The 12,274-nt window shown below is 48.2% G+C and overlaps 1 protein-coding gene and 1 pseudogene across 2 annotated transcripts in view; both read left to right on the forward strand.

The window, feature by feature from the left end:
* The window catches only part of WDR25 (WD repeat domain 25), a 125,725-nt gene that overhangs the window by 101,914 nt on the left and 11,537 nt on the right, over positions 1–12,274 (forward strand). The window lies entirely within an intron of this gene.
* Positions 11,052–11,678, forward strand: LOC132535425 (serine/threonine-protein kinase A-Raf-like; annotated as a pseudogene).

Genomic DNA, 12,274 nt, shown 5'->3' on the forward strand with positions numbered 1-12,274 from the left:
TTTCTATGGCAACAGGGCAGACGGGGGGGGGCAGACATGGGGGTGGGGGGAGAGGGGCTGCGCCGGCCGGCCCGGGATGGGTTCTGTGCCAGTGGGCCGGGGTGGGGGGATGCCGCCTGCCGGTGTCTGCCCTGCTCAGGGCACCGAGTGCAGCCACTTTTTTTTTTTTTTGCATCCAGGGTCCTCGCTGGGGTTCCGGGGCCGGCACTGCGAAGCCACGGCTCCTGGCCACCAGTTTTCCTTTTTTTTTTTTTTTCTCCTATTTTCTTGGCTGCGACAGAGAGAAACTGAGCGAGGAGGAGGAGTAAGAGAGGGAGAGAGACACCTGCAGACCTGCTTCACCACTTGTGAAGCTTCCCCTGCCCCCGCAGGTGGGGACCAGGGCTTGAACCTGGGTCTTTGCACAGGAGTACCGCGCACACTTAACCAGGCGGCCGCCGCCTCCCCCGCCATGCTTCCTTGAGGCATGACAACCAGCGCCTAACACTGGGCAGCGACTCCCCAGTCTCCCGCTGGCTCCGGCCAAACTCCCTGTTGGGATCTGAGAGCCTCCGACTCACACCTCCTGGGCCCCTTGGGTCTTGCCTGTGGTCGGGGCTGGTTGTTCTGTGCTCTCCTGCCCGTCCCCCACCCCCGGGTGCCACCGAGCAACCTGTCTGTCCCTGCACGGTGCCTTTCTTTGTCACTGCTGTTCCCGGCCGGCCGGGAGCAGGTGCCTTTGTCTCAGGCTGGCAGAGGCTCTGAAGTGGGGCAGAGAACACAGCTTCCTTTCTGTACATCCGTCTGTTTTCACAAAAGAGGGAGAGAGACCCCACTGGAGCACTGCTCAGTTCCGGCATGTTGTGCTGTTGCAGTTTGAACCTGATGGTCATATTTCTAGTAAGACTGGTCACAGGATTAACAGAAAAAAGCAAGAGCGAGAATCCAGATAGAAGCGTGACAAGATTCTGGAGCTCTTCTTCTTCCTTCTTCTTCAAGTTGTACTTATTGAACAGAAAGGGAAACACAAAGCAGGACCTGCACTGGGCTTGGGGTATTGCACTGGGGGTGGGCTTAAAGTTTTAATTACTCTAACAAGAGAGGGAGGGAGGGAAGGGGGGAGAGAGAGAGAGAGAGAGACCAAGACCAGAGAATCAGTCTGGGGCCCCGTGTTGAGCTCTAACCCGGCCCTCTCACGTGCAAGTCCCGTGCTCTGCCAGCGGCCTCTTTTGTTTCAACAATATTTGATCAGATCAAGGCTTGACTTTCATTTTATTTTATTTTTTTTTGCCACCAAGGTTGTTGCTGGGGCTCAGTGCCTGTGCTACAAATCCATTGCTCCTCATGACCATTTTTCCTTTTTTCTCTCTTTCTTTCCTTTCATTTCTTTCTTTCTTTCTTTCCTTCCTTTCTTCCTTTCTTCCTTTCCTTCTTTCCTTTCCTTCCTTCCCTCCTTCCTTCCTCCCTCCTTCCCTCCTTCCTCCCTCCCTTTCTTTCTTTCTTTCTTTCTTTCTTTCTTTCTTATTTTTATTCCGTCCTATTTCTATTTGACAGGACAGAGAGAAATTGAGAGGAGAAGGGAGAAATATAGAAAGGGAAAGGGGCCAGACGGTGGCGCACCTGGTTAAGCACACACATTAAAGTGTGCAAGGACCCAGGTTCAAGCCCCTGGTCCCCACCTGCAGGGGGAGAGCTTCACAGATGGTGAAGCAGGGCTGCAGGTCTCTCTCTCTCTCTCTCTCTCTCTCTCTCCCTATTTCTCTCTGTCTCTAGCCGATAATAAGTAAATAAAGATTAAGAGCCATTAAAAAAATAGAAAGGGAGAGAGAAAGAGAGAGGCCTGCTTCACTCTTCATAAAGCATCCTCTCTGCTGGCGGGGCCCGGGGGCTCCAACCTGGGTCCTTACGCGTGCTGGTGTGCGTGCCTTGCCGGGACCACCTCTGCCTGGCCCCTGGGGCCCCCAGAGGGTGACCGGGAGCGGCTAGCCTTCCGTCAGGAGGTGACTGATGCCTGGATGAGGGGGTGCTGTGCGGCGCCCCCACCCCAGAGGCCCCCGTGGTCCCTCACCTCACGGTCTCGGTCAGTGCTGATCTCCAGGACCACCGGGCCGGAGGGGCTCTCCGAAGCTCACGCGACACGGGGCAGCTCCTGCTGTGCGAGTTGGGCTTTGGCGCCCTGCCCCCCGGAACAGCAAAGGCTGGAGCCTCCTTTCCCTTTTACGTCCATGTCTTCAGCATGATGCGTTGTTTTCCCTGGTACTCTCTCAAGCTTTCCCTCGGATTCTGCAAAAGGTAACTAACCAGGGTCCACCACCACCTCTTCCCGCTACTCTCCTTCTCCTCCTCCTCCTCCTCCTCCTCCTCCTCCTCTTCCTTCTCCTTCTTCTTCTCCTCCTCCCCCTCCCCTCCCCCTTCTTCTTCTTCTTCTTCTTCTTCTTCTTCTTCTTCTTCTCCTTCTCCTTCTCCTTCTCCTTCTCCTTCTCCTTCTCCTTCTCCTTCTCCTTCTCCTTCTCCTTCTCCTCCTCCTCCTCCTCTCCCTCCCCTCCCCTCCCCTCCCCTCCCCCTCCCCCTTCTTCTTCTTCTTTCTAAAGCGAATCTGTGGCTGTGTAGCAGATTTGACACGACTCACTCTTTTGTGGCTGTCATTATCTCCTTGTTCAGATTGCCCCAGACTTGGTGACTCAGCCTTTCTTTCTTGGTGGACCTCTGAGCCATTTTTTATTTTTAAAGATCTGACTGATTGATTGATGGGTACGTGCGAGAGAGCCAGAGTATCACCCTGGCACACGCAGAGCCGGGGAGGAAAGGAATCAGGGACCTCACTCACGAGCCCGGCGCCGTGGGCCGCCCCGCCACCCGGGCCCTTTATTCAGCATGGGGTAGCACCTTTGGTGAAGGGTCTGCTCAACCTTGATTGCTTACGATGATGATCAACGCGGCGGCCGGAGAAGTATCTTCTCTGTTCTAGCATCATCCGTGGCTTTTTGTACTCTGTTTATGAAATTGTTGCCTGCTTTTAGGCTGTGAAGAATTTTTAAATATATATATATTTAAATTTTTAAAAAAATTATTATTGGATAGAGATAGAGAGAAATTGAGAGAGGAGGGGGAGATAGAGAGGGAGAGAGACAGAGAGACACCTGCAGCCCTGCTTCACCACTCACAAAGCTTTCCCCCTGCAGGTGGGCCTTGAACCGGGTCCTTGTGCACTGTAACATGTGAGCTCAGCCAGGTGTGCCCCCCACCCCGCCCCTTGTGAAGATATTTCCTCCCAGAAGCTTTGTACTTTTCATTTGTACTGTTAGGGTCTGCGATGATTCATTTTGAATTGAATTTTCACATTTTTGTGTATTAGGGGTGAGCTAAGGTTGATATTTGATTTATTTTGCGGTGCATTTAGTTGCTTTTTTTTTTTTTTTAAAAGATAGAGACGGAAGCAGAGAGGCAGAAAAAGAAGTGAAAGAGACAAAGCTTCCTTCAGTGTGCTGGAGGCTGAACCCGGGTTTCACACATGGCCGGGCAGCGAACTGTTCTGCCAGCCCCGACCTTATTTATTTAAGTTTTATTATTACTATTATTTACTTACCCTTTTGTTGCCCTTGTTGTTTTATTGTTGTAGTAGTTATTGTTGATGATGATGTCATTGTTGTTGGATAGGACAGAGAGAAATGGAGAGAGATGGGGAGACGGGGGAGAGAAAGACAGACACCTGCAGACTTGCTTCACTGCCTGTGAAGCGACTCCCTGCTGGTGGAAAGCCGGGAGCTCAGACTGGGATCTTTACGCCAGTCCTTGTGTTTTGCACCACGTGTGCTTAACCCGCTGTGCTACTGCCCTACCCCCCCTTTTTATTTTTAAATGACTAATAGCTGGATGTTGGCACACCTGGCTGCGTGCACACCTCACCATGCGCAAGGAGCCGGGCTCGAGCCCCCCTGGCTCCCCACCTGCAGGGAGGAGGCTTCACAAGCAGTGAAGCAGGTCTGCAGGTGTCTGTCTTTCTTTCTCTCTCTCCCTCTTAAAAACTTTTTAAAATGAAGGATCCTGGTTCAAGCCCCCGGCTCCCCACCTGTAGGGGGCCAGTTCACAAACAGTGAAGCAGGTCTGCAGGTGTCTGTCTTTCTCTCTCCCTCTGTCTTCCCCTCCTCTCTCCATTTCTTTCTGTCCTATCCAACAACAATGACATCAATGGCAACAACAATAATAATAACCACAACAACAATAAAACAACAAGGGTAACAAAAGGAGGTAAAAATGGCCTCCAGGAGCAGTGGATTTGTGGTACAGGCACTGAGCCCAGCAATAACCCTGGAGTCAAAAGAAAAAAAAAATTATTATTATTATTTTAAAATTTATTTTAACAAGAGAAATACAGAGAGAGACAGTGAAAGCCCAGAGCTCTGGCTGATGGTGGTGCAAGGGATTTGAACTTGGGACCTTGGAACCTTAGGTATGCAAGTCGCTGCATAACCATTATGCTGCCTCCTCAGCCCCTTTTCTCCCTCTCTAGCTCTCCCTTCCCTCTCAGTTTCTCTCAGTCTATCAAATAAAAAGCAAAAAAGGAGGTTGGGGTTAGATAGCATAATGGTTATGCAAAGAGACTCTCAAGCCCGAGGCTCCGAGGTCCCAGGTTCAATCCCCCCGCACTACCAAAAACCAGAGCTGTGTAGTGCTCTGGTTAAAAAAAAAAAAAATAATAATAATAATAAAAAGAAAAAAAAGAAAAATGGTCTCTAGGAGTGGTAGATCCGTAGTGCTGGCACTGAGCCCTAGCTACAACCCTGGAGGCAAAAAAAAAAAAAAAAAAAAAAAAAAAATATATATATATATATATATATATATATATATAGTGATTTACAAAACTAAAAGATAGCAGAGGTGTATATGGTTCCACAGCACAGCCACCTCCAGAGTTCTGCGCACCCCAGGTATTTTGGCGCCACTAATCTGCTTTAGAATCTTGGTGGTTCTCTTTCTGGGTCCTCGGTTCCTAGTTCTGTCCTGCTGTCTGTCTGTCTGTCCTGCCACCATCACCACACGCTTTTCTTGCTTACTTCAGTTTTATAGTAATTCCTTCTCCCGAGGTGGCTTTTTTCCCAAACAGCAAAGCACAATTATCACACAATTCAGAATGTCAATTAATTCACAAAAGGAGGTAGAATGTTTACAGCGTGACTATTACACATTGACACAGCCAAGACCAACGCAAATATCATTCCAGGCCTGCAGGGGGCCCAAACCTCCTGGCCAGAAACTGTGTGAGTGATGTCTTTCCCTACTTAACATTCTAAACAGTCCTTTGGATTGTGTGGTTTCTGTACCAAATGGAATCAGTCTGCAGGCTAAAGTTTAATCGGCTGTTAAGAATGACTGCAGGGGGTTGGGCGGTGGCGCAGCGGGTTAAGCGCAGGTGGCGCAAAGCACAAGGACCAGCGTAAGGATCCCGGTTCGAGCCCCCCGGCTCCCCACCTGCAGGGGAGTCGCTTCACAGGCGGTGAAGCAGGTCTGCAGGTGTCTATCTTTCTCTCCCCCTCTCTGTCTTCCCCTCCTCTCTCCATTTCTCTCTATCAATGGCAATAATAATAACCACAACGAGGCTACAACAACAAGGGCAACAAAAGGGGGAAAAATGGCCTCCAGGAGCGGTGGATTCACAGTGCAGGCACCGAGCCCAGCAATAACCCTGGAGGAAAAAAAAAAAAAAAAAGAATGACTGCGACTCTGCAAACCAAGTAGTTAGGTTTGTAGAAAAATTCTAGAAGTAGTAGGATTTTTTTTTTTTAAGGCGATAGAGTATTAATTAGGAGGTATGTAAAACTCTTCCTGTTTCTGATGCTAACACACTCTTAAGGGGTTTTTACAAAAGCTGATCTTCAAATAATAAGTAGGTCTATAAATAAATCTTGAGAACATATTCTGAAATTACTCTTTTCCCATTGTGAGTTACATAAGGTTAGCCAAACACTGTCCACTTACATATAAACCCCTCCTCCCCCCAAGACCTCATCTCATATTGAGATAACCAGAGTTCAAAGAAATTGGGGCTGCTTTCTCCACCTTACTTCTAGTTTTCCTCAAAAAATTGTTCCTCAAAACCACATAACATCGACACTCACCTTTTCAGATAGCAAGTGGGTTATTCTGTGCAGAAGGGAGTTGTGACAAATCTTTCCAGTTTGACAACCCAAAGAAAACTTCATTTTTGTAGCTTTTTCTCTGCTCTCAAAATGACTAAAGACAAACCAACAGCCGCACCTTATTACTAAAAATAACAAAGAACAAATTCTGAGGAGACATCTTCTTTTGGTTACATTTCAGCTGTTGGAAATCAGGTAACTATTGTAGCTGATTAAGTGTGTAAATCACTTACAGGGATGTGAAGCCAGGCTTTGTCATGGGAGGAGGAAGCAGCAAATGGAGGGAAAGGACCCAAGCCTGGTACTGGGAGCCGTGCTCGCAGGGTGCGTCTGTGGCCACTTCCCACAACTTGGTTAATGTCTCGCATCCCCTGCTTGTGCGTCTAAGACAAGACATGCTGCGCCACTCACCCGAAGCAAACCCCACAGTCCATCCATTTCCAGGCTTCATGGATTCATGTGCGTTCCTGATAATGAAGCGCCTATCATACATTGGCACACTTTCTTCTCTTTAAGAAGTACTTGCTGTTCTCTTTTATTTTTTAAAACTTTATTTGTTGATTTATTATTATTATTGGATAGAGGCACAGAGAAATTGAGAAGGGAGGGGAGGTACAGAGGGAAAGAGAGAGACACTTAGAGCCCTGCTTCACCATGTGTGAAGCTTTCCCCCTGCAGGTGGGAACCAGGGGCTTGAACTTGAATCTTTGCTCTCACTGTAATGTGTTCGACTAATCATGTATGTTGCCACCTGGCCCCTGTTTTTTTTTTTTGTCTCCAGGGTTATCGCTGGGGCTCAGTGCCTGCACTATGAATCCACTGCTCCTGGAGGCCATTCCCCCCATTGTTGTTGCTGTTATTGCTGTTGTTGTTGGATAGGACAGAGAGAAATTGAGAGAGGAGGGGGAGATAGATAGAAGATAGACACCTGCAGACCTGCTTCACCGCTTGTAAATCGACTCCCCTGCAGGTGGGGAGCTGGAGACTCGAACCGGGATGCTTGCTCACGTCCTTGCGCTTCATACAATGTGCGCTTAACACAGCGTGCTACTGCCCACCTTCCCTGGTCCTCCGTTTTTATTGATTTTTTAAAAATTATTGAATAGAGACAAAAAGAAGTTGAGAAGCGAAGGGAAGCTAGAGAGGGAGTGAGACAGACACCTGTATCTCTTATAGACAGACACTGCTTTCATAGCTTTCCCCTGCAGGTGGGGACCAGGGGCTTGAACCCAGGTCCTTATGCACCGCAGTGTGTGCCCTGGCACACTTTGATAGCTAATGCAACACTGGGGCTCTGGAAGTCTCCTGTTACACTTTTAATTTTGCTGAGACCAGACATAGCCTTCACGAATGTTCAGTGAGACCACAAAGAAAGCCGCTATAACTTTTGGAGCATCTCTAGGTTTTGAAGGAGGGAAAAAAAAAAATCAGCAGAAAGTTCCTAAACTAACATGGGTCTTAGTCCAAATTTGGGAAACATCGGAAGCCGACACGAAGCTTTCTAGATATTGTCCGAGAGCTTGCTTTTCTGATCAGAGCTTCCCGTCTTTCCCCTGCCCAGCACCTGTGTTTGCAGAGAGCTCTTCAGGTCCATCTGGGGGGCTCCACCCTTGGTGGCTACAGTGACGTCTGGTTACAGTCCCATTTCCGTTCCAACACGGACTGTGTATGGTCCAGTCGATACTGGAAACCCTCTGACTTTCTTTTTCAAAATTGTTCTTCTAGCTTTTCTTTTTAATTAATTAATTAATTTTCTCTTTTGTTGCCCTTGTTCTTTTTATTGTTGTTGTAGTTAGTATTGTTGTTGTTATTGATGTTGTCGTTGTTGGATAGGACAGAGAGAAATGGAGAGAGGAGGGGAAGACAGAGAGGGGGAGAGAAAGACAGACACCTGCAGACCTGCTTCACCGCCTGTGAAGCGACTCCCCTGCAGGTGGGGAGCCGGGGGCTTGAACCGGGATCCTTATGCCGGTCCTTGCGCTTCGCGCCACGTGCGCTTAACCTGCTGCGCTACCGCCCGTTTCCCCACTTTCTTTCTTTTTAAAAATTTGTTCTTCTCAACAAGGGCAACAAAAGGGAATAAATAAATAAAATAAAATATTTAAAAAAAATTTTATAAAAATTTGTTCTTCTAGCTTTTCTACCCATCCACCCCCATATGGACTCATTTTTAATTTTTATAATCACCATTCATTCTTGCCCCCCCTCCCAAAAAAAGTCGGTATTTTGATTAGGATTGTGTTCACTTTCTGATCAAGTGACATCTTAATACCGAGCCATCTGGTTCATAAACATAGTTTGCCCTCAGCAGTGGTCTGAGGTTTCTTCTCCTTCTGCTTCATCATCTTCTTCCTCCCCTTTCCCTCCAGGGTTATTGCTGGGACTCCGTGCCGGCACTACGAATCCACTGTTCCTGGTGGCCATTTTCTTCATTTTTCTTTTCATTGTATTGGATAGGACAGAGAGAAATTGAAAGGAGGGGGAAACAGAGAGAAAGAGAGGAGACACCTGCAGACCTGTTTCACCGCTTGTGAAACTTCCCCCTGCAGGTGGGGAGCCAGGGGCTCAAACCCAGATCCTTGTGCGGGTTCACCGTGTGCGTTTAGCCAGACTCCACCGCCAGCCCCCTGGTCTAAAGCCTCTGCCGTTCGGATGTTATGGAAATTGCATTACATTTATTCACCGGTCTCTCGTGTTTTTCATACGCTCTCAAATGGAATTTGTTTTTAATTTGATTTAATTCACAGTTGTTGGCTAGTATGTAAAAATTCTATTAGCTTTCTTATATAGCTGTTGTATCCTGCTATCTTGCTAAGTTCACTTCTCAGGCCTAATAGCTTTTTTATTAGATTAACTAGGGATTTGCACAGACACGGTCACGCTGGGCCTAGCGGTGCCACAGCTCTTTCTGGGCTGCCGGCTCTGCCCATTGATGTTGAATGACAGTGGAGAGAGTGAACTACTGATCCTGTTCTGATCTGTTTTTTTTTTTTTTTTTTTTTTTTGCCTCCAGGGTTATTGCTGGGGCTCGGTGCCTGCACCATGAATCCACTGCTCCTGGAGGCCATGTTTCCCATTTTGTTGCCTTTGTTGTGCTTGTTGTAGTTGTTATTGTTGTCATAGCTGTTGTTGTTTTTGTTGTTGGATAGGACAGAGAGAAATGGAGAGAGGAGGGGAAACAGAGGGGGAGAGAAAGATGCAGACCTGCTTCACCGCTTGCGAAGCAACCTCCTGCAGGTGGGGAGCCGGGGGCTCGAACCGGGATCCTTACTTCGGTCCTTGTGCTTTGCGCCACGTGCACTTAACTCACTGCGCTACTCCTGTTCTGATCTTATGAGGAAACCTTTTTTTTTTTAAACCACTAAGAATATTTGATGTAGATTTCTTTTTTTTAGTGTATGTCTTAAATCAGTTTAAGGAAGTCACCTTCAATTCTTAGTTTCTGGAAGTTTTTTTTTTTTAAACATTTCTTTTTCTTTTTAACTTTAGTTGCTGGGACACAGACATGGAGAGGGGAGAGGGAGACAGAGAGGGAGAGAGACAGAGAGACACCTGAAGACCTGCCTCAATACTTCTGAAGCTTCCCCTGCTGGTCAGACCAGAGTCTTGAACCTGAGTCCTTGTGCCAGTAGTGTGTGTGTGTGTGTGTGTGTGTGTGTTCAACCAGGTGTGCCAGCCCCAGGCTTCCTGAAAGTTTTTTGTTTTAATATTGATGTTAAACTTTGTCAAATGATTTCTTTTATTACCACTATATTTTCCCTAAAATTAGCAGTGATGGTGAATTCCATTGAATTGTTTTAAAACTTAAAAAAAATTATCTTTACTTATTTGTTGTATACAGACAGCCATAAATCTAGAGGATAGGGGGTGATAGAGAGGGAGAGAGACAGAGAGACTCCTGTAGCGCTGCTTCACCACTGGCAAAGCTTTCCCCCTGCAGCTGGGGACTGGGGGCTTGAACCTGGGTCCTTGCACATTGTAACATGTGCGCTCAACCAGGTGCGCCACCACCCAGTCCCCCCCGCACTGAATTTTTTGAAATTCAGCCTCATGTTTCTTAGATAAGTCCGGCTTTGTTGTCATCCTTTCAATATGTGGTTTAATTTTATTCGCCACTAATTGCGCTAAAGGAATGTTTATACTCGTGAACATGACGGCCTTGAGCTCCCGTCTGCTTCTGGTTTTGAGTGAGGGTGATTTTGATCTGGAAAATAAGCTGAACAAGAATGTGTCCTTGTGTCATTTCTGACATTGCCTTGGGGCTGTTGCTCCCCCCTCCTTAGAGTTTGATGGAATTCACCAGTGGAGATAATTCGAACCAGGGATTTTTTTTTTTTTTTTTTGCGAGAATTTTAATAACAGTCAAGGCCTGGTGATGGCTCACTAGATAGAAAACACACTAGCACACAGCAGCAGCGACAACAACAATAATAACAACAACAACAAGGGCAACAACAAGGGAAAAATGGCCTCCAGGAGCAGTGGGTTCCTGGTGCAGGCCCCGAGCCCCGGCGATGACCCTGGAGGCAAAAAGAAAGACTCACAGGCGGTGAAGCAGGTCTGCAGGTGTCTGTCTCTCTCTCCCCCTCTGTTTCCCCTCCTCTCTGCATTTCTCTCTGTCCTGTCCAACAACGACGACATCAATAGCAACAACAAGGGCAACAAAAAGGGAAAATAAATAAATAAATTTAAAAGGTTAAAAAAGAAAAGACGCTAGCATGTATGAAGACCCGGGTTCAAGCCCCGCCTCCAGTCCCCACTTGCAGGGGTGGTGAAGCAGGGCTGCGGGTGTCAGCCCTTTTCTCTTCTCCCTTCCCCCATGCTGACTGTATCGAGTGGCGGAGCCCTATAGACACTAGGCCCTGGACTGGGGTTGGGGGGGAGATTTTTAATTATAAAAAGTTGGACATGGAGGCAGCAGTGGCAGGAGCGGCATGACAGGAGCCCCTCGGCACCTATTCAGCCCTGCCTCAGCCTGTCTTGACGAAGTCCTGGGCCACCAAAGTCCATGGAGCCACCTCGGGCTGCCCCTGCCAACAGGGCCAAGCCATCCCGTACGGTCGGCACCTTCAGAGTGTACCTACCTGCTCAACAAGCAGCGCACACTGGTGACGGTCGGGATGGCATGAGTGCACACCACTCTCTAGACAAGGCCCTCAAGGTGTGGGGTCTACGGGCTCATCAAGGGGACGAAAGACGGTCACTGCCTGGGACACGGCCATCCCCCTCCCCCCCATGGAGATGTCCCATCGACCGTGCACGATTTTGTACGGAAAACCTTCTTCAGCCTAGTGCGCTGTGACTCCTGCCATAAGTTTCTGTTCCATGGTTTCCGCTGCCACACTTGTAGGTCCCAAGTTCCACCAGCCTTGTTCCTCCAAAGTGTCCAGAGTCTGTCGACATGAGTACCAGCCGTTGACAGTTGTACCACAGCATCCAGGATTTGTCTGGAAGTTCCAGACAGTCCGGGGGCTCCCACAACCCCCCCCCCCCGACTGAGCCACTAACTCCTCAGGGTCCCAGGTAGGGATGCCTTAGCTGAAGGGCTGCTGAGGGGAAGAGGCCAGAGGCCCTTATACACCGGAAGCCGCAATTCATTCATAGGCATGATGGGCCTACAACTGTGAGTGGCTGGACCTCGGGCAAGTCATCTTTTTGCTTTGGGATCCACTTTTCTCATCTGGAAAGAACGGTTCAGTAATATATATATTTTTTCCACATAAGGTTCCAGTGAGGGTAGAAAGAGTCAAGACATGTAGCTGGGACGATAGCCCAATGGGCAGAGCACGGGATTAGCAAGCCTGGTCTCCGGAGTTTGAACCACGGCACCACATGTGCTGTTGTGATCGATCTATCTGGCTTTCCTGCTTGCTCTTGTGAATGAATGAGCGAATGAATGAACAAATGAATGGATGGACCTATAAAAATAAACTCACAGGGGACTGGAAGGCGGTGCATCTGGGTGAGCACTCCTGTTACCGTGTGCAAGGACTCTAGTTCAAACACCTGGTTCCCACCTGCAGGGGTGAAACTTCACAAGTGGTGAAGCCTTGATGCAGGTGTCTCGTATTCTCTTTCCTTGTCTGTCCTCCCCTCCCATCTCAGTTTCTCTCTGTCCTGTCCCATGAAAGAAAGAAAATACATAAATAAACGAACTC

This window comes from Erinaceus europaeus, chromosome 22 (genome assembly GCF_950295315.1).
Source record: "Erinaceus europaeus chromosome 22, mEriEur2.1, whole genome shotgun sequence".
Taxonomy (NCBI): Eukaryota; Metazoa; Chordata; class Mammalia; order Eulipotyphla; family Erinaceidae; genus Erinaceus; species Erinaceus europaeus.